The sequence below is a fragment of the Chiloscyllium punctatum genome, chromosome 20 (assembly GCF_047496795.1).
Source record: "Chiloscyllium punctatum isolate Juve2018m chromosome 20, sChiPun1.3, whole genome shotgun sequence".
NCBI lineage: Eukaryota > Metazoa > Chordata > Chondrichthyes > Orectolobiformes > Hemiscylliidae > Chiloscyllium > Chiloscyllium punctatum.
In genome coordinates, this window is record NC_092758.1 from 63,380,006 (window position 1) to 63,406,074 (window position 26,069).

General features: G+C 41.6%; 1 long non-coding RNA gene across 1 annotated transcript in view; it reads right to left on the reverse strand.

The window, feature by feature from the left end:
• LOC140492172 (uncharacterized) overlaps window positions 1–26,069 on the reverse strand; it is a 79,997-nt gene that overhangs the window by 51,263 nt on the left and 2,665 nt on the right. The window contains exon 3 of the long non-coding RNA XR_011963511.1: window positions 8,849–8,910. This is a non-coding gene — a long non-coding RNA (uncharacterized lncRNA). The remainder of the gene's footprint in view (window positions 1–8,848; window positions 8,911–26,069) is intronic.

Below are 26,069 nucleotides of genomic sequence, written 5' to 3' on the forward strand. Positions count from 1 at the left end.
AGGCAGCCTCAGCTGTTCAATCTATACTCACATCTCATCAAGATGTGATTACTTAATGGCTACTTAATCTCCTGTCACTAGTGTCTAGTTACAGCTTGCATTGGTCAACATGGACTGCAGCATATTTACAAAAAATGCCACAGGAGAAGCTACGGATGCAATGAGAACTAGTGTCATGGAAAATGGAGGTGAGGGAGGACATGATCCCAATGGAAACAATGAATAGATCAGGGTTAACACTGTCTGACATTTGCTGTGTGGTTTTGTCATTGTGAAATGTTGTAGAGCAGCATTCTAATAGACACATAGACTGGGACTTAATAGTAATGATAGAAAAAGTTTGATATGCAAACTGTTTAAAAAGACAGAACAGACTGTGACTATTGAATTGTCTCTAGCTACATATAGTATGGCAAAGATGTATACATTCAAGTTCAGTACGATTATATGTTTGCTAAAGTATTTCTATTTATTTTTTATATAAATTTGTGTGAAATTATTTCAGTAAAATTACATGAATGCTTGATTAATTTTCCAGCTGGTGATTTGGAGATATTTTAAATTTTTGACAACTGCTAATCATTTTACACACTGCTGTATTATTGCATAGATCTCAGAAAGGCACTGTACCTTAAGCTGACTAAATGATATTACAACATGCAATGCTCTGATATAATTAGTCTCCATCTTACTGTCTGTATATTTGCAGTCAGCAGACAGATATTCATCCTGCTATTCAGTCTGTTTGGCAAACATGTTTGTAAAATGATAGCAATCTAAGTAAACATATGTAAATCTGAGATGTCATATTAGTGTCTGTAGTTAATTATTAATAAGCCTCCACATAACTGATTCAGTATAAATGCAACTGCCTGTGATATCTATTATGTTATCTAACATGTAGAAAGCAAAGAGGCCAGTTAAATGAGTTATCTGGATGGCTAGTTTGTAATACAGAGTGAGGCCAATAGGGTGGGTTCAATTCCCACACTGTCTGCAGTTACTATGAAGGTTTCTCCTCAATCTCTCCCCTCACCTGAGATGTGATGACTGTCAGGTTAAGCCATCACCAATTGTCTCTCTAATGAGAGAGCAGTTGTATGGTCTGGTAAGAACACTGCAACTTTACCTATATGAAGAAATATATCACAAACAACATTATGCAGTGACTAAAATAACTTGTTACAAATATAAACAGTGAGGACTATTTTATAAAATGCATCTTCATGACAAATGCTGTGGCCTGCAGACCTAAATGTTAAATTCTTGCTTCAGTGATAGTGGGTTGCCACTTATTAAGTTGTGTTATTTTCTTGGGAAACTGTACAAAATAAAACTTCTCTACTCTGTTTTTAGACTCCTATGATTACACTCTAAATGCTAACATTTGAAAACCCAGCGTGCAGAGATTAGAAGGCTTACTGAGGAGTTCAGCAAGTACTTCGGCCTAAGTAATGAAGTCATGGCACAATATGTAACCAGAATAGAGTTTCTTCCTGATATCTTTCGTGTACTTCATTGGTGCTAGGAGAAAACTAGTCTGTCCTTTTGTATAATGCCACGCAATTGCTAAATGAATGACCTCTCAATTTCTAAAATATAAACAGAAATTAACATTGCTTAAATAGAAAGGAGATTTTAAAAACATGCTTTGTGCAACTATACAAGTTATATTGACACACTAATTTTTCAAAAAGCTGTGTTTCCTAATGGCTTTATGTTCTGAAATTTACTGTGCTTGAGTCACTCGAGTCTCCTTGGATACCAGGCTAGATGCCATGTGTTCTATTTTGAATGGCACAAGAATCAGTGCCTGTTCTGTGAAGCAGTAAACATCAATGCCAGGTTAAAGCAAAGCTGTGCCACATGCTTCTGGGATTTTAAAACTCACATACTAACTGCACAGAAAGCTCGAGGACTATAACATTTGCATGTTTGATATCACATCTGGTATGGGGACTGCCACTGCCAACAATTACTGTGACAGCTGATCTATCTTCAGTCATTTCTACAGCTTATATTAATGAATAGTAGCCTTTTCCCATAACACCAGGATTAATGTTTGTCCATAAATATCCATTTAGGTACACTGATTAGGAATGTTTGCTGATCTGCATACTTTATTTGCTATGGAATTATTAAACTGATAGCGCCAGCTTCCAGATTTACACTGCCATATCCATGTCTTGAAGTCTTAAAGACTATCTGCATTTTGATCTCTTTCGTTGATATCAGTTCAGGATTTTCCTGTCAGCCACCATGCAGGGACAGGGATAAGGAACTCCTTGCTACTTCTCCAATCAGCAGAATTTAAGGATTTTGAAGCAGGACCGATCATTTGGGAAGTTGTTAGTTTGATCTTATTCTGGGATCATGAATATTCAGGCTCTGAGTGCTTCTGCAGTGTAAAAGGGGCTGGCTTTGTGTTCCAAAATGAGGTCAGTCATTTGCATGATTTTGCAGCCTTCCTGTCTCACTGAGCATGACGCTATGGGATGACCTCAGGGTCAAGGGAGTTTTTGGGGGGGTCGGCCATCTTGCCCTTAAATCTATCTTGCTCTTAAGGAGGGGGAATAAATGTTGCAGCATCTCTACATTGAGAAATAACATTATTATTGAAGCAGCTTTCGAAAGACTCTACAGGCGGCAGACCTTTATTTGCAAGAAAGAACCATTGGAAGACTAGTTAGTCCCTCAACCTGCTTGCATCATTCATTTGAATAATTGTAAATAAAAAACACCTAATTGTGCAAAAATGGGTGGCAGGTCAGACTTTGTTAGACTATTAAAAACAACAGCAAAAAATTAAGAAAAAGGAAAAAATTTAGAGTATGAAAGAAAGTTGGATAAAAATGTAAAAATGGATAGTAAGGACTGAGCTTGCCCCTCTTTTGACGAAGTTTTATTTTCGTGGAGTGTCATGGACAGTGTGGCATCATGTCCCATGGTGACTTTTTTTGAGTAACATTCCACTGCTCACCACATTCACTATGCATCCAGACTCTGCATTGGCCTTCTTTTTGAATCATGCATTTGCAGAGGTGGAAGACCTTGCTGATGCAGGACAATCTGATATTTGCATAATGGACATTGTAGTTAATCCACAGCAACTGCAACACGGCAAGCCAGGAGAGAACCTTCTCTGTTCTACTGCTTGCCTTTTATTACCAAAGATGTGACCATGAAAGGGAAGTTGGCTTCCCGCTTCATTATTCTGGATTAATAGTGCTGGAAAAGCACAGCAGTTCAGGCAGCATCCAAGGAGCTTCGAAGTTGATGTTTCGGGCAAAGCCCTTCATCAGGAATAAAGGTAGTGAGCCTGAAGCGTGGAGAGATAAGCTAGAGGAGGGTGGGGGTGGGGAGAAAGTAGCATAGAGTACAATGGGTGAGTGGGGGAGGGGATGAGGATGATAGGTCAGGGAGGAGAGGGTGGAGTGGATAGGTGGAAAAGGAGATAGGCAGGTAGGACAAGTCCGGATTAGTCATGGGGACAGTTACTGAGCTGGAAGTTTGGAACTAGGGTGAGTTGGGGGAAGGGGAAATGAGGAAACTGTTGAAGTCCACATTGATGCCCTGGGGTTGAAATGTTCCGAGGTGGAAGAGGAGGCGTTCTTCCTCCAGGCATCTGGTGGTGAGGGAGCGGCGGTGAAGGAGGCCCAGGACCTCCATGTCCTCGGCAGAGTGGGGGGGGAGGTGAAATGTTGGGCCACGGGGCGGTGTGGTTGATTCGTGCGGGTGTCCCGGAGATGTTCCCTAAAGCGCTCTGCTAGGAGGCGCCCAGTCTCCCCAATGTAGAGGAGACCGCATCGGGAGCAACGGATACAATAAATGATATTAGTGGATGTGCAAGTAAAACTTTGATGGATGTGGAAGGTTCCTTTAGGGCCTTGGATAGAGGTGAGGGAGGAGGTGTGGGCGCAGGTTTTACAGTTCCTGCGGTGGCAGGGGAAAGTGCCAGGATGGGAGGGTGGGTTGTAGGGGGGTGTGGACCTGACCAGGTAGTCACGGAGGGAACGGTCTTTGTGGAAGGTGGAAAGGGGTGGGGAGGGAAATATATCCCTGGTGGTGGGGTCTTTTTGGAGGTGGCGGAAATGTCGGCGGATGATTTGGTTTATATGAAGGTTGGTAGGGTGGAAGGTGAGCACCAGGGGCATTCTGTCCTTGTTACGGGTGACCCTGGCAGAGGTAGTGGTAGAGAGGAGAACTGTCCTTTTCCCTCCAGATAGCCAAAGAATGCCACAGTGCCAGGTGCTGCCAGCCTGGATGGATGTAGACACTCAGATCAGTGTATCAGGGAATGATGCAAGCAGATGAGGGACTAACTTGTCTTTCAATAGTTCTCCAGGGTGAAATATACATCCAGCAACATCAAAAGAAGCTCAGTAGCCTTCTGTGCTCACAAGACTAAGTGCTACCACTTTCTCTCTGCTACCTCATATTCACCATAACTCTGCTACTGCACACACTTCCCATTAAGGAAAGTGGTCTCCTACTTATAATTTTGCATGCAACACTTCCACTTAAATGCTCTCCCCCACTACAGGATTCCCAAACTGCTAACCCTCCTTTCTTTTGCGCTTTCTACTCATTCAGTGGCACATCTCACCACATAGACACTACCAATAATAGCTCTTGAAGCCACTTTAATCTTACTCAATTCCTCCTTCTGTTTCATTTCAGGAGAAAATGGTGCACAACAGTGTAGACAAGTTAAAGACGGTCGGCGGATGGGATGACATTCTAAATTATTTATTTTTGGTGAATGGAAGTAACTGCTCTAACAACAGTCACATGAGGTATCATGCCACACAGGGAATACTAAAGGAAAAATGGTTTTAAAGGGACACCAAAATTTAATTTCAAGTGCCCCTTCCTTTCAAAGAGACAAGCAGGTGTCAGCAGAAGGAGGAACCAGAAACAGAACCTCCATCCACCCAGAAGCTTCCATTCAGGATACCACAGACAATCCAGAGTAGGCAGCATTGTAGACAGTCGATGATAGCATATAATTACAAAGGATATTGATAAACTAAATGAATGGACAAAACTGTGGCAGATGGAGTTCAATGTAAGCAAATGTGAGATAATCCATTTTCAACCGAAAAAGAATAGATCAGGATACTTTCTTAATGGTGTGAGGTTAAATACAATGGATGTCAAAAGGGACTTGGAGGTTCAGATGCATAGATCATTAACATGCCACAAACAGGTGCAGAACATAATCAAGAGAGCTAATGGAATGTTGGCCTTTGTATCTAGAAGGCTGGAGGACAGGGATGTAGAAGTATGCTGTAGTTCTACACACCATGGTTAGACTACACTTGGAGTACTATGTGCAGATCTGGGTACCACATTTTGGGAAGGATATATTGGCCTTGGAGCAGGTACAGTGTAGGTTTACAACAATGAAAACTGGATTTCAGGGCTTAAGTTATGAGGAGAGACTGTGTAAATTAGGCCTGTTTTCTGTAGAACTTAGAAGGTTTTGGATGTCTTCAAAATACTAACAGGAAAAGACAGGGTAGATCAAGACAAACTATTTCTACTGGTTGGGGATTTTAGAACTATGCAGGATAGTCTGCGAAATGAGGGCAGACTGTTCCAGAGAGATGTTAGGAAGCACCTCAACACACAAAAGCTGGTAGATGTTTGGAAATCTTTTACACATATAGCAGTGGGTGTTTGATTGGTCAATTTTAATTCTGAGATAGAAAAAGTTTCAAAAAGCAAAGACATTAAGGGATATGGGCCAAAGGCAGGTTTATGCAGTTAGGCCAATTTTCATTGATTGGTGGAACAGTCTCAAGGGGCTGAATGACATATTCCTGTTCCTATGCTCTTAGGGCCTTCTACCACCACCCTGCCTAGGATCTCCAATCCTGTAGAAGCTGTGGAGGGTGACCCTGCTTCTGAGCAGGACATGTTCATCATTCTGAGTTACAAATACCTCCAGAGCCATCCACCCAAATATTCCACACTAACAGATTCTATTACAAAACAAACTGCCTTTATCGTGGCTGTAAATCACAGGTCTGCATCCAGACATAATGGAAGGACAAGGAGAAATCAAACATTCTGGACACATAGGTGGCACAGATTACACTTCATTTATGCTTGTCCCTTTATTCATTCCAAGGAGGATAGAAGCTATACTGCTGAGGCACTGCTCATCTCTGAGAAATATAGAATATAGAACACAGAACATAGAACACTACAGCACAGTATAGGTCCTTCGGCCCTTGATGTTGCACCGATCTGTGAAACTTCTCTGATACCAATCTCACCTACACCATTTCATTGTATGTCCAATGCCTTTAAAATCGGTGAGTCTACTACTATAGCAGGGCAGGTCATTCCATGCCCCTACAACTCTCTGAGTAAAGAAACTACCCCTGATATCTGTCCTAAGTCTATCACCCTTCAATTTAAAGCTATGTCCCCTCGTGTTAGCCTTCACCATCTGAGGAAAAAGATTCTCACTGTCCACCCTATCTAACCCTCTGATTATCTTATATGTCTCTATTAAGTCACCTCCCAACTTTCTTCTCTCCAACGAAAACAGTCTCAGTTCCCTCAGCCTTTCCTCATAAGACCGTCCCTCTATTCAGGCAACATCATAGTAAATCTCCTCTGAACCCTTACCAAAGCTTCCACATCCTTCCACTAATGCGGTGACCAGAACTGTATGCAATATTCCAAGTGCAGCCTTACCAGTGTCTTATACAGCTGAAGCATGACCTTGTGGCTCCAAAACGTAATCCATCTGCCAATAAACACCAACACACTGTATGCCTTCTTAACAACCCAGTCAATCTGTGTGTCAACTTTCAGGGATTTATGCACCTGGACACCACGATCTCTCTGTTCATCCACACTGCCAAGAATTTTATCATTTGGAGATGCCGGTGTTGGACTGGGGTGAACAAAGTTAAAAATCACACAACACCAGGTTACAGTCCAACAGGTTTAATTGGAAGCACACTAGCTTTCGGAGCGACGCTCCTTCATCAGGTGATGATGAAGGAGCATCGGTCCAAATGCTAGTGTGCTTCCAATTAAACCTGTTAGACTATAATCTGGTGTTGAAGAATTCTATCATTATCCCAGTACTCTGCATTCTTGTTCCTTCTTCCAAAGAAAACTACTTCACACTTTTCTGCATTAAACTCCACTTGCCACTTCTCAGCCCAGCTCTGCATCTTATCTATGTCCCTCTGTAACCCACAACATCCTTTGGCACTATCCACAACTCTGCCTACTTTAGTGTCATCTGAAAATTTACTAACGCACCATCTACGCCCACATCCAGATCATTTATAAAAATAACAAACAACAGTGGCCCCAAAACAGATCCTTGCAGCACATCACTGGTAACTGAGCTCCAGGATGAACATTTCCCATCAACCACCACTCTGTCTTCTTTCAGCTAGCCAATCTTTGATCCAAACCACTAAATCACCTTCAATCCCAAAACTCTGTATTTTGTGCAATAGCCTCCTGTGTAGAACCTTATTAAACACCTTACTGAAGTCCATATACACCACATCAACTGCTTTACCTTCATCCACCTGTTTTGTCACCTTCTTAAAGAACTCAATAAGGTTAGTGAGGCATGACTTACTCTTCACAAAACCATGCTGACTATCTCTAATCAACTTATTCCTTTCTAGATGATTATAAATTCTATCTCTTATAACCTTTTTCAATACCTTACCCACAACCGAAGTAAGGCCCACTGGCCTATAATTACCAGGGTTGTCCTAACTCCCCTTCTTAAACAAGGGAACAACATTTGCTATCCTCCAGTCTTCTGGCACTACTCCTGTCGACAATGATGACATAAAGATCAAAGCCAAAGGCTTTGCAATCTCCCCCTTGGCTTCCCAGACAATCTGGGGATAAATCCCATCAGGCCTAGGGGTCTTCCAAAATTGCTTAAACCTTTTCTTTGTCAACCGCAATCCTGTAGCCTGCGTCTCAGTATTCTCACTAACATTGCTCTTTTCCAATGTGAATACTGACGAAAAGTATTCATTCAGCGCTTCCCCTATGTCCTCAGATTCTACACACAACTTCACATTACTTTCTTTGATTGGCCCTAATCTTACTCTAGTCATTCTTTTATTCCTGATATACTTATAGAAGGTCTTAGGATTTTCCTTGATCCTATCTGCCAACAACTTCTCATGTCCCCTCCTGGCTCTTCTCAGCCCTATCTTTCCATCTTTTCTGGCTAATTTATTTGAAACCCCTAACTGAGCCTTCATGCCTCATCCTCACATAAGCCTTCTTCTTCCTCTTGTGGGCGGCACGGTGGCACAGTGGTTAGCACTGCTGCCTCACAGCGCCAGAGATCCGGGTTCAATTCCTGACTCAGGCGACTGACTGTGTGGAGTTTTCACATTCTCCCCGTATCTGCGTGGGTTTCCTCCGGGTGCTCCGGTTTCCTCCCACAGTCCAAAGATGTGCACTTCAGGTGAATTGACCATGCTAAATTGCCCATAGTGTTAGGTAAAGGGGTAAATGTAGGGGAATGGGTGGGTTGCGGGTCGGTGTGGACTTGTTGGGCCGAAGGGCCTGTTTCCACACTGTAAGTAATCTAATCTCCATTCCCACTATTATAAATTCCTAAATAGACCGCTGAAGAAATGAAACACGAAAGAAAACACTTGTCACCTTACCAACCAACGCACAGAATTTCATTTTGGTTAGAGGAGGATGATGGGTGGAAGAAACTACCCGAGTAATGTTTCAGGTACAGCAACCGCCCAAATATGTAACCTCCGACTGCCTCCAGGAACTGAAGAATGCGGGACCTAAAAGTAAGTAATTTATACTGTATACTCACGTATCCCGACAAGCTCCGCAGCTCCCTGGTGGCCTCGTGACCTCTCTAACTGCCTCCAGGAACTGAAGTGAACAGAATAAAAATAGATTTCAGACACTCTTTAATCGTATGTTCATGAGTGCCGCAAGACTTTGCACTTTGTTGAGGAGATTACTGAATTCATAGTTAATGAGAATACTTCGTAATAAGTCCTTGTATACTTATGGCTACTTTGTATGAGTGATCATGAGATCATTCATCAGAGCATACTCTTCTGAAGGGAGGGATTGGGGGACAAAGGTTCATCCTATCTTAGTGTTTAATAAGGAAACACAGTCATAGATGGATGAGTGATATATACAGCTTTGTTAACTGCAAACTCTGTCTCGTGCCACTATTCATCTGGTAGGAGAAGATCTCTTAAGTCCAGCTTCTGTCACACTGGGCATTGGAGTGAAATCTATTTAAGTATAATATTGTTATCTAACAATTGTAAATTTGCAGACGTTGAATGATGATAGGTTGGTGAATAGGATCTGCATCAGGATACTCTCAAAATCATAATGGATATAGCAAAACTCGGTATGCAGTTCTCGGATACAGGATCATGAATGAAACCTGAGAAGCTTACTTTCCTTAGTGTCAGACAATGTTGTAACCTCATTTGAATCTGTGTTCGTCTTTCCCCAAAGCCCATCAGAACGTACAGTATCCTCATTTTTACAAGCAGCAAGTGTTGAAAAGCACTTAAACAGATGTTAATAGTAGTTTAATTGAACAACAGGAAAGATAAAGTATTAACAAACAAAGAAACTGCATTTGCTTTTGCAACTAATCTTTCGATTTCTATTTAGCTTTCTTGGGACATCCTCAAATTGTGCCTGCATTGTACTTTGGTCATCTGGAGGAAATGATAGTGAGGATTATAGTCTTTAGCTCACCTCATCCTCCTCTGCATCCTAAGAGTACCTTTTGCTGCAGTGTCTCCCTCTGGAGACTGTGCACCAGCCATCGGGGTCTACTGTTGTTCCCAGGTTTGCTGACACCTTTCCATATCTTTGATTTCTCTCTGCTGCCTTTATATGACTTCACCGACCGTGATAGTAGCTATCATTGCAGGCTCCAATTAGACAGATGCAATGAACCCCCATGAGGAATATCAAAAACAGAACAGCTTCTCAGTAATGAGATTCCTAACCAATCATGCCAGAGTGATATGAGGCTTTATCATAAGTCATGATAAACCCCATTTCACTTTATTCTCCCACATTTCTCGCCATTGCCAAAACTGAACAAGGGCTTGGAAAATTCCATCCCAGAGTTTTCCATAGATGTTTAAAAAGGAAGCGTTAACTGCGCAAGAGGTGTTCTTGGTCTCCTTTCCAAATATATATAAATGACTTGACTGAAGGAATTGAAGGTTTGCTGACGACTCAAAGAAAGATAGGATGAAACAATGTCATCTGCCCTGATAGTCTCGGATGCGCTTGTACTTACAGTCACCGCTTTAGACATCAGATCAGCCTTTTTGAGAGTAGCCCAAATGGAGTCCCTGACTGTGTATGCAGAACCTGCATGTACCAGCTGGCGGTAAGATTTGCTGACATCTCTAACCTCTTCTTACTACGATCTGAAGTCCCCACTAGCTTCAAGAAGACTACCATCATTCTGGTGCCAAAGAAAACTCATGCAGTGTGCCACTGAAAAGTGTGGTGCTGGAAAAGCACAGTCAGTCAGGCAGCATCTGTAAACATGAAACAGCATATTGGATATACGAACCCATATTTACAAAGGAAAACAGCTCCAAGCTCTTGAGCACCTTTGGCACCTTTAGAACATGATTGAGAATTGGTGCACCCAGATGATAACCTTAAAGGTGGTCACTTCTGCTTCAGAGAGATTATTAGAATTAATTTTCATGATCAATCATGCTCTTGATTGCATTTGGACAAGATTTTGTGGGTCAATGCATAAGCTGCTCATGGTGTAATTTAATGGCAGATATCTTTCATCATTTATGAGGCATTCATAGATTTTGGTCCATTTGCCCTCTGAAGAGCTTCATATTTTCCAAATTGCACTTACCACCCAGAGTCAAAACAAAACAACTTACTCTAACTATTGTGAATGTGCTGGCAGCCATTTTTTATTTGTATTGAGCAGTTGCAATTTGACAGAAGCTGGAATGCTATCCAGATTAGATTTCTGAGAATAAACTCCTGTCTCTGCATGAAATTCAAGATTCTCCCCTACCCTCACCCTTCATGTACTCTTTTGTGTTACCATTAAAGCAGGGAGGCAATAACCTAGTGGTATTGTCGTTGGACAGTTAATTCAGAAATCCAGGTTCTGAGGATCTAGGCTCAAATCCCACCACAGCAGATGGTGGAATTTAAATTCAATAAAATTCTGGAATTAAGAATCTGATGATAACCACAAAACCATTACCAATTATTGGAAAAATCCATCTGGTTCACTAATGCCTTTCAGGGAAGGAAACTGCCATCCTTACCTGGCTGGGCCTACATGTGACACCAGACCTGTAGCAATGTGGTTGAATCTTAACTGCCTTCTGGGCAATTAGAGATGGGCAATAAATGCTGGCCCAGCTGGTAATGTCCTCATCCCATGATGAATATTAAAAAGAAATCCCTGGATGAAGGGTACAGCCAATCGCTGCGGATGGGCAATAGCCTGAGATGTTGATGAATGGACATGTCCATGAATGGCTGGAGAATCAATCAGAAAGCTGCATCTGTCAGGTAAGCACTCAGACATTCAAGACAGAAATTGGTTTCTCACCAGTGACTGGCAGAATCATGGAATGTACAAAGTGAGGTGAGATTAGCTAATACATTGAAATAAGATCCTCATTGCTTATCAGCAAGATTCTCATCTAGCCTTTAAAACCTTAAGAAATTTAGACTTTTTCTCTCAACATTAAAAATCTGCTTTTTCCATTTTCACTTTATTCTCCCACATTTCTCGCCATTGCCAAAACTGAACAAGGGCTTGGAAAATTCCATCCCAGATTTTTCCGTAGATGTTTAAAAAGGAAGCAAGAGGTGTTCTTGGTCTCCTTTCCAAATATATATAAATGACTTGACTGAAGGAATTGAAGGTTTGCTGACGACTCAAAGAAAGATAGGATGAAACAATGTCATCTGCCCTGATAGTCTCGGATGCGCTTGTACTTACAGTCACCGCTTTAGACATCAGATCAGCCTTTTTGAGAGTAGCCCAAATGGAGTCCCTGACTGGGTATGCAGAACCTGCATGTACCAGCTGGCGGTAAGACTTGCTGACATCTCTAACCTCTTCTTACTACGATCTGATGTCCCCACTAGCTTCAAGAAGACTACCATCATCCTGGTGCCAAAGAAAACTCATGCAGTGTGCCACTGAAAAGTGTGGTGCTGGAAAAGCACAGTCAGTCAGGCAGCAACAGGAATTTCCTGATGAAGAGCTTATGCTCAAAACATCGACCCTCCTGCTCCTCGGATGCTGCCTAATCGGCTGCGCTTTTCCATTACCACTCTTTCCAACTCTGATCTCCAGCATCTGCAGTGCTCACTTTCTCCTTCATGCAGTGTGCCTCAATGACAATTACCCAGTGGTTCTGACCTTCATCATTATAAAATGTTTTAAGAGGTTAGTCATGGCTCACGTCAACTCTAGCCTCCCAACCTGCCTTGATCCCTTGCAATCCACCTACCATCACAACAGGTCCACGGCAGACACCATCTCCCTGGCCCTACACTCATCCTTGGAACATCTGGATAACAAGCTCCACCTTCACAACCATAATTTCAACAAAACTGTTCTTCAAACTCCAAGACCTATGTCTGTGCTCCACCTTCTGCAATAGGGCAACATCATCTCGACCACAATATTCCTCTAACTGATGCCCACAAGCCTGTGTACTCAGCCCCTTACTATACTTCCTATACACTCATGACTGTGAGGCCAGATTATGTCCTAATTCCATCGAAACATTTGCTGATGACACCATCGTTGTAGGTCGGATCTCAAACAACAATGAGGCAGAATATAGAAAAGAGTTAGAGTGTTTGGTGGCATGGTGTAAAGATAACAATCTTTCCATCAACGACAGCAATACAAAAGAGCTGGTCATTGACTACAGGAAGCGAAATGGAGGGCACCCTGTCTACATCAATGGTAATGAATTGGAGATGGTCGGAAGTGTCAAATTCCTGGGAGTAATGCTCACCAACAAATCTGTTCTTGTCCACCCAGGTTGACACCATGGTCAAGAAAGCACAACAATGCCTCTGCTTCATCAGGAGGCTAAGGAACTTGTACATCAGTAAAGTCTCTTACCAATTTTTATAGACATGCCATAGAAAGCATTCTGTCCGATTGCATCATGGTTTGGACTGGCAACTGCTCTGCCCAAGACCAAAGGAAACTACACAGAGTTGTGAACACAGTTGTTGCCATCACGCAGGTCAGCCATCCATCATTGACTCCATCAATACTTCTCGCTGCCTTTGGAAGGCAGCCAACATCATCAATGACCTCTCCCATCCCAGTTATACTCTGATCTAACCTCTTCCGTCAGGCAGAAGATACAAAGGCTTATACATATATATCAATAGATTCAAGATCAGCTTCTTGCCCACTGTTATTAGACTTCTGAATGGACCACTCAAATTTTGCATTTAATGTTGATCTTCCTGTTTGTGCACCTTTTCTACCCTTGTAACATTGTATACTTCACACTGTTCACTACCTTAATGCACTTTGTATGGTATGATCTGCCTGAACTGCATACAAAACAAAACTTTTCATTGTACCTAGGTACATTGACAAGAACAAATCAAAGCATAGCAATTTGTAAACAGGCCATAAATACAGAGGGATATAGGATTTTAGCAAATAGAGTATACAGTCAGTTCTGATATAACACAATAGTTCCATTCTAGTGTGATCTCATGTTATAAGAAAATCATACAATAGCTGCGCCATTTAAACTAATTTGGCCAAAATCGCATTATAGCTAATACAGGTAAGGAAAGTTTGCATTTTACAAATAATGATCTAAATTTTTCAATTGAGTTAAAGTCAATTTGCGTTGAAGAAACACATGTTATAGTAGAACCGACTATAATATGGAAAAATATGAAATTGTCTGTTTTGGAGAGAAGAAATAAAGCAGGCATGTTATCCAAATGTGAGAGGTTGCTAAGCTCTGAGATGTCAAGGGGACTGGGTGTCCTAGTGTAAGAGCTGCAAAGGTTAATGTGCAAAGGTTCAGCAGGTAAACCAGAAAGCTAAATGATATTTTTGTTTATTGTAAGGGAAATTGAATACAAAAAGTAAGGAGACTAGATTTCAGTTAAGTGCATCATGGGTGAGATCACATCTGGAGTAGAGTGTATGGCATTCATTTGCTTATTAAAGGAAGAGGGAAATGCTGTCAGAGCAGTTCAAAGGATATTTGCCAGACTAATGCGTGGAGTGGGTGGGTTGTCTTCAGAGAAAAGGTTACGGTTGCATCCACTAGAATTGAAAAGAGTAAAAGGTGACTTACTTGAAAGGCTCATGACAAAGTGCACTTAGAAAAGACAATTTCTCTTGTTGAGAATGTAGAACTTTTATACTGTGTCGGAGATAGATAGATCTTGGTAAGCAAGGTAGGCAAGAATATGGCATAAGAAGCCATGGTCTTATTGAATAGTGGATTAGAACTGAGAAGCCAAGTGGCCTGCTGCAGCTCCACAATTCATGTTTGCATGTGTGTTTCTATGCCTGATCCATAACCTAACTCTATATCCCTGCCTTTTCCCTCTATACATTAATTACTGTAGTTAGCAAAAATCTATGCATCTCAAATTTAAAATCAATAATTAATTTAGTATTAAATGTGATTTGCAGAAGATGAGCAGTACAAATGAAGATGGACAAAAAATATTTAGTGGGCAGAGTGTTACTTTTATCAAGTTTCATGGAGGGTTTCTCCCCATGAGCCCCTAGCAAGTTTGCACACACTATCGCCCCAAACTCACCTCATTATCTATATACCTTGCTGTGGCATCCCATTCAACCAATGCTAGTCCAATTTTCCAACTCACTGTAGGCAAAAGTAGTCATTACTGCCAGGATTCTGAGATTCCTGGCACCAGTTCCATATTTAAATCTCATCTGCACCTGGTTAAGCACTGTCAGCCCAAGCATCCTGTATGGTTTGTTTCATTTGAGTCAGACATAGCAGACAAAGGGAAGTTAGTACACTACATTGTGGAGGATGGGATGCTGAAGATGAGGATCTTCCCCTTCCCCAGGGCAGACAGAGGGGCTCACAACATTAGTCTGTGCCAGCCTGGTCCAAGGTTGCCACCCAAGTCACACAGTTTCAACCATCCAGAGGAACATTCAGCAGTGTAGTAAATTATCTTCTTCACTCTGTCAGGCTGAGTGCCACACTCTCCTTTCTGCTACCTCATATTCACTGGATTTCTGCTACTGCACCCAACTCCCACCAACGTTTATGCTGTAGTACTTTCATTGTTGCATACAACATCTTCTTTCTCTTGTTCTCATCCATCCAATTCCCTCAGACTACTAACCCTGCATGGCCTCTCACCTCCTACTCACTTACTCAGGACTCCTCACCATCCTTTAACCACCGACACCAATACTAACAGTTATATCAGCCATGTTCATCACACTCAATCCTACCCATGTCTCATTTCAGGATATTATGGTCCACTTGCGACCCAAAAGTCCCAAGATGAGTGGTGGGGTGCCCGACATTCAGCTTCTCATACCCTACAGGGAGAGAATTCTGACTACCCTGAGTGGCCAACTGGCCATGCCCAAGACCCTGGACTGATATTGGATGATGCCCTTGACTTACTATGCCAGAACACTCTGCCTGAACAACATTTCCATTGACATGACCGAGGACTACTCCTCTTAGCCTTTGAGACAAAGTTGTTTGCTTGAAGCACATGCAGTGGATTTGGCACATAAGTGGCTGGCACATGGTGCAGGTATGAGAATGGCATAGGATGGTGCTATTCATCAAATGCCACCCCTTTGTTGGATAACTGATGATAACCATGACAAGCTGCTTTCCATGGGGCTTTGCTGAACAGCAAGCCAGAAGTTCTGTGAGACTGTTCGCTCTAGCTGAGGGGACATAAAAAAGCATGAAAATATAAGACAAGACAAAGCAATGCACAAATGTTGTGAGCATCCATGTAAGCTGAAAGTGATTGAGTGCTAACAGACCAAACAAGCATTGTCCCTGGGCTGCATCCTGGTCCAATCCATGAGGTGTATGGTAGTTCAGTATTCAAAATATCTCCACAGCTACATTTCATTGAGACTTGCCAATATATTACAAGTTGTAGCATTGAAGAGCAAATCTATGCAGTAAATGGATTGGAGATATGCCATGAGAGTACAGTGAGGCATGCACATATCGCATGTCATGTTAGGGTGCATGATGAGGGGAGGCACGCAGTTGCTCCCCAAGAAGCATGACATGAGATGTCAGTACCTGGTATGCCAGAACACTCTGCCTGAACAACCTGGAAGTATAGATGAGCAAGCAATGAGATGGAGTCATCAGTAAATTGCTCTGACTTTCATGTTGTGAATTCCCGTCTAGTTTCAATCCAGCAGGTGGAAGAATGAGAAACTGCAAATGAGATTAAATAATAATGAGTGAAAATGAATGCGAATCTTTGCTAATAGCCTCTCCCAATTCCCAAGCATGCCGGAAAATGGGACTTTTTGCTCTTGACATAGAGAAGCTCCTCTTAAATTCTGACGTCAAGTCCCTTGATCAGGTATTGAGTACCTTTGATCATGGGAATGCCTATATATCACACCATCTACCAGAGGATAAAAACTGTCCTGCATGCCGTATGGCAACAAACCCTCTTGGAGCCACTTTGATGCCAACCACACCAGGATGTAGTCCTTATGGGGTCAGTCTTTGGCCATTTATGGGCCTCATTGGTGGCAGGATAGGAAGGTTGACCATGACCATTCTGGTAGACATCTTGGTCACCAGGTACCAACATCTCAGGGCATGCTTCATGAACAGAGACTGCATGCCACCCCCCCCACCCATCACACACCCCAACATGGTATCTGATACGTACCTGCCTCACTGCAGGCATGCTCTTCCCCACCTCTCAGCTCACCATGAATGAAAGCAGATGATTCTGCCATTTTCCATTTCTAAATGTACCAACTGGGATATAAATCATCCTCACTACACAAACAATAGTGTTTGTACCTGGATTAGTTAGAGCATAAGAAACCTCAAGATATATTAGGAAACATTTTGCGTCTTTGGTGTTAAAATAATGGAACCTTGCACCAGTAAGCATAAAATCATACCAAGGTAATCTCTCAGGATCTCCTGAAGTCAATTTCATGTGTTATTTATAGTTGAACTATTAGTTTGGATTGGGTCTGCTTGTGTGAACTCATAATCAGCAGTGATGGAAAGTAATGCAGAATAGCAGCTCTCAAAGATGATAGTTGCTATTTAAAGATGTTTTTATCTACTGCTTACTGGACAAAAGATGAGAAATAGCTGCAGAAAGATCTAGTGATATTTGGAGTCTGTTTTTCCAAATATAAATCAAAAGAGGACTGTCCTTTACCGAATGCCAGTATCCTTCTTCAGACTGATTAGTGGGACAAATGTAAATGCAATTGAAACTGCTCCCAGTCAGCACATTCTTGATCATTAGAACTTGCTATTGAAAAAGACCTAACTTGCTCCTGACTCATTTGCCAATTATTTTCAATCTGCATTTTCCGATAATTGACTCTCCTTCTAGTGGAAACAGTTTCACTATCCAGTCTAGTAAAAGTCTGCACAATTTTGATCATCTTTATTAAATCTATCCTTTATCTTCTCTGCTTAAAAGAAAATAATGATAACGTCTCCAGCCTCTCCAAACAACTGGAGACTCTCATCTCCATTCTCATAATTCTCTCCTACTGTCTCTAAGTTCTTGACATCCTTCCTAAAATGAGTCACCCAGGATTGGGTGCAATTTTCCACCTAAGGCTTAAGCATTGATTTATGAAAGATTTACTTGCATTCCCTGTTTTATGAGTGTATTCCTTTGCATATCAAATCCAGGCTTCCATGTGATCTTTTTTAAAACTGTAATGGCCTTTTCAGCTTACCTGCTACTTTCAAAGATTTTTGAATGTGAACCTGCAGCACTCCATGTTCTTTCTTTTCCTTCAAAATTGTACAATTTAGGTTGTATTGTATCTCCTCATTCTTCCTTCACGATACCTCATTCCAGAACGTCTACCATAAATTACCGGGTGAAACTCATGAACTGCCAATTTATGACTTGCCTTAAAGTTCACCTTTACTGAGAAGGGTTCATTTCTTTATATTTCACCTGTTTATAAAATATAACAAAAATTGATTGTTTTTACACCCTGCCTCGTTTAAACCTGTATGGAAATTAACTAAATTTAAAACAAGCAGCTAATTTCACTGGCGTCCATTTTAGTTAAGATTACCCTGAAGGGATGACATGAAATGGACTCCTGGGCAGAGCAGTGAAAACAAAAACCCTGGAAACCTTTAACATCCAGTTGGACGTTGGAATGTATACATTTTAGATGAAGAAGTGATCAAATATTAATATACATACAAACATTCAAACTAAGAACAGGAATAGACTGCTTGATATTTCAAGACTACTCCTCTATTCAATAAGATCGCTGTTGATTTGTTTTTATTTCAAATTCCAGTTTTTCATCTACCCCTTAATAACCTTTGATTTCCTTGTCTAACAAAAATCTATCCAGGAGGAAGTGAGGCTTGCAGGTGCTGGAGATCAGAATCAAGATTGTGATGTTGGAAAAGCACAGCAGGTCAGGCAGCATCTGAGGAGCAGGAGAATCGATGTTCTGGGCAAAAGCTCTTCATCATTAATCTGTTCCTGATGCAAGGCTTTTGCCCAAAACATTGATTCTCCTGCTCCTTGGTTGCTGCCTGACCTGCTGTGCTTTTCCAACACCACATTTTCGACAAGAATCTGTCTAACCTTGTGTTAAAAATATTCTATGCTCTCCATCTTCTTCTGGGACAGGGTTCCATATTCACACAATTCTTTAGCAAAAGAAAATGCTCCGCATTGTTCTGACCAACCCATGGGCCAGGTTCCCCAAGTTATTACTGTTCCAGACAAAGTGCACTACGTTGTGAAGGTTCTGAGTGAGGAGGCTCCCATGCCCATTTTGTTGTTCAGATGTAGGTTTTGTTCAATATTTTATATCCCCTCCTGACCAATCACCATTAGAGGTAAAAGCAATGACTGCAGATGCTGGAAACCAGATTCTGGATTAGTGGTGCTGGAAGAGCACAGCAGCTCAGGTAGCATCCAAGTAGCTTCGAAATCGACGTTTCGGGCAAAAGCCCTTCATCAGGAATAAAGGCAGTGAGCCTGAAGCGTGGAGAGATAAGCTAGAGGAGGGTGGGGGTGGGGAGAAAGTAGCATAGAGTACAATGGGTGAGTGGGGGAGGGGGTGAAGATGATAGGTCAAGGAGGATAGGGTGGAGTGGATAGGTGGAAAAGAAGATAGGCAGGTAGGACAAGTCCGGACAAGTCATGGAGACAGTTACTGAGCTGGAAGTTTAGAACTAGGGTGAGGTGGGGGAAGGGGAATGAGGAAACTGTTGAAGTCCACATTGATGCCTTGGAGTTGAAGTGTTCCAAGGCGGAAGATGAGGCGTTCTCACATGGTCAAAGATGCCCTCCAATGCATCTCGTCTACATCCCGCTCCTCCGCCCTCAGACCCCACCCCTCCAACCGTAACAAGGGCAGAATGCCCCTGGTGCTCACCTTCCACCCTACAAACCTTCGCATAAACCAAATCATCAGCCAACATATCCGCCACCTCCAAACAGACCCCACTACCAGGGATATATTTCTCTCCCCACCCCTTTCCGCCTTCCACAAAGACTGTTCCCTCCGCGACTACCTGGTCAGGTCCATGCCCCAAACAACCCACCCTCCAATCCTGGCACTTTCCCCTGCCACCGCAGGAACTGTAAAACCTGCTCCCACACCTCCTCCCTCACCTCCATCCAAGGCCCTAAAGGAGCCTTCCACATCCATCAAAGTGTTACTTGCACATTCACTAATATCATTTATTGTATCCGTTGCTCCCGATGCGGTCTCCTCTACATTGGGGAGACTGGGCGCCTCCTAGCAGAGCGCTTTAGGGAACATCTCCGGGACACCCGCACCAATCAACCACACCGCCCCGTGGCCCAACATTTCAACTCCCCCTCCCACTCTGCTGAGGACATGGATGTCCTGGGCCTCCTTCACTGCCGCTCCCTCACCACCAGACGCCTCGGAACACTTCAACCCCAAGGCATCAATGTGGACTTCAACAGTTTCCTCATTTCCCTTTCCCAAACCTCACCCTAGTTCTAAACTTCCAGCTCAGTAACTGTCTCCATGACTTGTCCGGACTTGTCCTACCTGCCTATCTTCTTTTCCACCTATCCACTCCACCCTCTCCTCCTTGACCTATCATCTTCATCCCCTCTCCCACTCACCCATTGTACTCTATGCTACTTTCTCCCCACCCCCACCCTCCTCTAGCTTATCTCTCCACGCTTCAGGCTCACTGCCTTTATTCCTGATGAAGGGTTTTTGCCCCAAATGTCGATTTCGAAGCTACTTGGATGCAACCTGAACTGCTGTGCTCTTCCAGCACCACTAATCCAGAATCCTCCAATCACCATTACCCCCACCTCCATCCACCTATCACACGCTCAGCTACCTTCCCCCAGACCCCCTCCCATTTACCTCTCCACACCCAAGACTGTCAACCTCATTCCTGGTGAAGGGTTTTTGCCCAAAATGTCGATTCTCCTGCTCCTCAGATGCTGCCTGACCTGCTGTGCTTTTCCAGCATCACATTCTTGACTTTGTTCAGTATTTGTTCAGTCCTCATACTGGCTGAGATTACTACAAAGGTTAGGCTCCTTCTCAAAGTCTCCCCTTGTTGAGGCGTGATGGCCCTTCAGTTTATTAAAGCCACCTTCTGGTCCAGTAGGACTACTGCACCTTTACCTTTACTTTTTATACTATCACTTCAGAATTAAACTTGGAAACATAACCTCATACATCAAAGTTACCACATAACTAGAAATGTGGCCTTTTGGTTATCACTGTCTATGTGTTCTGAAAGCTTCTATATATCAGTAGAATTTACATCTACAGGACAAAATAATACATAAAATGAGGAAAGAGACCAGAAACAGAAAAGGCTCTTCACCAGTATGAATAGGCTATGCTGTTATGATAAAGTGGGAGTGTACTATGGTATCATAAAGGAATCCTACAAAATTCAGGCGACTATCTTCCCTTTTATTCCTATTCTTTATCCTATTAGCCATTCATGTGTCCAGAAAACACCATAACATTTTGTAGTTATTCACATTCTGTTTCAATGAGTAATTATCTCCCACCATGTTCTGTTTCAATCAATGTCCCTGAATTAGACAGAATCCTGGCAGGGATATTTTCAAAAAGCGTTTCACAGCATTACTCACTGAAGTTATATGAAATACCAGCACTGTGAAATTCTGGTTTGGGAAGGGAATAGTTTAGATGCGTTTCATGTGGACATACCAGCTGAATCACAGAGGGTGAATGGACAGCAGCAGATGGCTGACTCAAAGGTGGAACAAGAACTTATTTCTCCACATGCAGTGCCCAGGGATCTGGACAGTAAGGGATTTGTAGGTAAGAGAAGGATGCCATCTGAGTCCCATATTCTATAATCATTAGAAAGAATGGGTTCTTCTATTGAAATGAAGAGTTCTGGATGATTACTTGTGGAAATCACTGTACAACATGAAGGAACTTCACCAGGGTAGCCAGCAGAATAGAGTAACAGGAGATTAAAGTCCATGATGGTGTAGTTAATAAAGAGGTCAATGTGAGAAAGGTGCATTTGTGTACTGCATCGTATGGATAGCATGACAGCTCCACCAGAACAAATCCATACATGCCTTTAGTTGTTGAAAAATACCAGACAGGCTTGTGATTGCTCTGACCAGCAAGCAGCCAGTCTTATCTGCAGCCATGGCAACCCCATCTAATAACTAAAGCTGAACATTCTGTAGTGTCAGCATCATAAATAAAATACTTATGATCCATTATTGGCATAGAACAGTTAAAACTGTCTAATTAAGGAAATCACACAAAAATCTACCTTAAGAAATCTAACACATGAAACGTGCAAATGAACCTTTAATTTTCAACTTCAAAATAAAACTAACAAAAATCACAGTATCTGTTAAAGAGACACATACTTGGAGCATTCAAGCGTGTCAATCAATACTTTTTACATTAATGAATTATTTTGAATTGTTATGGAGGAAATCAACATATCACAGTGCTACCACAAATTTCATCATAATAAGATGTCAAAATTCATTGATTGACCAGTTATTTAATATTTTATAGAGTTAGCATTGTTGAGGAATAAGTGTTAGTCTGTAAACTAGGGTAACTGTTTGCTGTGATTAAATACTGTTATAGGATCTTTCCTACCCAGCTCTAAGTCTGAAAGAAGTAGGAAAATACCTCATTTAACATATTATCTTAAATTTAAGAATACAGCTTTGACAGAGATAACATCTCTGAAAACTTGCCTGAACACTGAGAAGTCAAACCTCTGCCACAACATGTATTATTGCCGATTTGAGAAGACAGTTTGGAATCATAATGTGAAGGTTGTCTTTAATGTATTGGACATGTACTTATAGGCAAAAAACTTGCATTCTGATTTCTTATGTAATGAGCGAGTAAAATTTCCCAAAATCCTACTGAACTACATGCTTTCTCATTAGAGAGAGACAACCAATAGCGGCTTAACTTGAGGGTCAGCATGTCTCAGGTGAGAGGACAGATCAATAAGGAATCCTTCACCAGCTGAGGTTAACATGGAGGAATTGAATCCACACTGTTGGCATCATGATGCATCACAAGCCAACTGTCCAGCCAGCTGAGATAATGGGCCTAAATCTTTTTGTGCCTTTCTTAGCTATTAAAACTGAAAAAAATGGACAATTTTCATGAAGCATCTTTTGATATAGGCTCTTCGTATGCTGAGCCATTATGTAGTGCAAATATGCCTGATCCAGAATTTCAGTTCTTTTAAGGCCATTCCCACCATAGTAAGATTATTTGGCTTTAGTTTTTCTAACTTGTTAGGCTGTAAGTTGCTTTTACTTTTTAAAATTATGGCCTCTTTTTGATTTTAACTATTTCAATGATTGCGTTATTTTTCAAATTACATGACAACATTAAATATAGAAAAAAGGTTCTAAAGAGTACAGCATATTTCTTTAGGAGCCCTGCCTTCTATATTTTTTTTTTCCTTTTACCCATTTCAGAATATCTCTCATACAAAAGTATTTTCACTGAAGTTGAAATTTATATCTGCTGCTGACAAGCACATTTGCTTGAGTTCAGGCTGCTAAGGTGAATACTTATTTTGAAGAACTAAAGTGGGAAAATAAAGTGGAGTTTTTTCATTATAGTCCACCACATTTTGTTTGAGTTCCTCCCTTCCACACACCCCAGTTTATTTGAGAGCTCATTCACAAAGAGAAATGGCAGATGGAGGTTAATCCAGGTAAGTGTGAGGTGCTGCACTTTGGGAGATCAAATGTTAAGGAAAAATATATAGTTAATGGCAGGATCCTGAACAGCATTGATGTACAGAAGGATCTTGGGGTTCAAGTCCATAGGTCCCTGAAAGTGGCCATCCAAGCTGACAGGGTGGTAAAGAAGGTATACAGCATGCTTGCCTTTATTGGTTGGGGAACTGAGTACAAGATTCAGGATGTCTTATGGAAGCTTTATAAGACTTTGGTTAGGTCACACTTAGAGTATTGCATTCAATTCTGGTTGCTACATTGCTGGAAGGATGTGGAGGCTTTGAAGAGGATGTAGAAGAGTTTTACCAGGATGCTGCCTGGATTAGAGGAGATGAGATATAAGGGGAGGCTAGAAAAACTTGGGTTATTTTTTCTTGAGTGGCAGAGGCTAAAGGGAAACTTCATAAAAATTTATAAAATTATGAGATACATAGATAGAGTTGATGGTCAGAATCATTTTCCCAGAGCTGAAATTTCTAATACTAGGATGCATTTAAGGTAAGAGGGGGGAAAGTTCAAAGGAGATGTAAGGGCAAGTTTTTTTTTACACAGAGAGTGGTCGGTGTCTGGAATGCACTGCCAGGGTGGTGGTGGGGGCAGATATGAGAAGGGCATTCAAGAGATTTTTAGGCGAGCACATGAATATACTCAGCCAACCCAAACACACCATCTTAGGCAATGAATGGGAAATCATTAATGGTAGTCCCTGTAGTTTTCTGAATTGTGGTCACAGCAAATCAAGTATTTTGCCAATGGACGAAGAAATCAACAATGTCTCCTTGTTAAGTATGTACTAAGTTTAATGACAGTTCTGGATTGTATCTATTTCTTTCTTTGGAAATGTCTATTTTTGTTCAGTTTTTAAATCTCTGTTTTAAATAAATTCCTTTTATGTTCATATTATGCAAAACATTTCTTCACAAAGTGAGGTACATATGCTAATAAGATATAACAAAGATAATGTATGATTTAAGCACCAATATCCCTTTATAACCATGACCACAGTGCTGTGGCACTCTAAATTTCAGCCACGATCTAAAAAGCCACAGATGGTTAATAGAGATTGATTGAAAATTGAAATAATAGGCCACAACCAAAACTTGCAACTAAAAACAATATTTCACATATAGTGACATCATTTGATCAAGCTGTTGAGCTCATTATAAGCCTTTTCTTACAAGTGCTAAACCCAAAATGGCTAAAAGCACTTCGAAAAGCTAAATAAGAGCAAAGTACAGTCAATCATGGAAATCTGCAATTAAAAAAGCCAGAAAGTATTGAAAATACACAGCTCATCTGATAAGACTGGGGAGAGAAAATTCTTCAAGTCAAGGACCTTTCCTCAGATCCTTGAACAAAAGTACAGAAATAACTCCAAAGAGACCAATATCCCATCATCGAGTCTCCCTTTCTTTACGCATGAACAGTCCTTGACATTAGTACGGTCACATTCAGAGTCAGGTACCAGTTTTAATTTATCTGACACTCACCTTTTTAATAGCCAGGGCTCCCTGACTGGGGATAGTGATCTGATGTAGACAGGGAACTCATATTCTCTGAGATCTAGCTGACTGACCTCATTACAATAAGAATAGGGTCTGGGCTACCTTCTTAAAATATTTTGAGGGGGTCTGGCCTGCTCCATAACACCCACATAGGACCATTTCCATGATCCTTACACCAAACTTCATCCCCAGGATCAAACTGTCTCTCTCACTTAGCAAAGTCTTGTTGTCCAGCACTGGAGTTCCTGAGACTATTTCACCTTCACCCAACGGTACAAGAAGATCAGACAAAGTCTTCTACCTATTAGCAATCCTGCTGGTGCTATCCCTGGTTTTGCATTTGGGGGTGGTCCAATATCAAATAAGAACCTTGACAGTTTGGTATCACACAAGGCTGTATGCTATTTCTTTAAGGGGGCCTTCAAAGATTGAACTGCTCTTTCTGCCAGGCCATTGATAATAGGTGGTACAGAGCTGTCCTTATATGTTGAATTCCATTCAACTGCAAGAAATAACCAAATTCCCCGCTGATGGCCCCATAATGTGTGACCAACACTTCCAAGACTCTGTGTTGAAAGTGATGCACTCAGTTTTTCTATTGTCATTCCTGTGTTTGACAAATGGACCCTATGCATGTTCAAACACTTTAAGTGGCCAGCTATAATAACTGAGAGTATTGAACCCATGAAAAGACCTGCACTGTCAATAAAGTTGGTCTGACCAGAGCCTTATACAGCCTCAGCAGTACATCTCTGCTCTTGTATTCTAGCCCTTTTGAAGTAAATGCTAACATTACAATTGCCTTCCTAACTGCCAGCTGAACCTGCATGTTAACATTGAGAAAATTCTGAACCAGGACTCCTATAATTAGAGCCAAGACCCTTTGTGCTTCAGATTTCCACATTTAGAAAGTAGTCTACATCTCTATTCTTCCCACCAAAGTGCATAACTTCATTTTCACTCATTGCAATCCATCTGTCACTTCTTTGCTCACTCTCCTGGATTGTCCAAGTCCTTCTACAGCCTCCC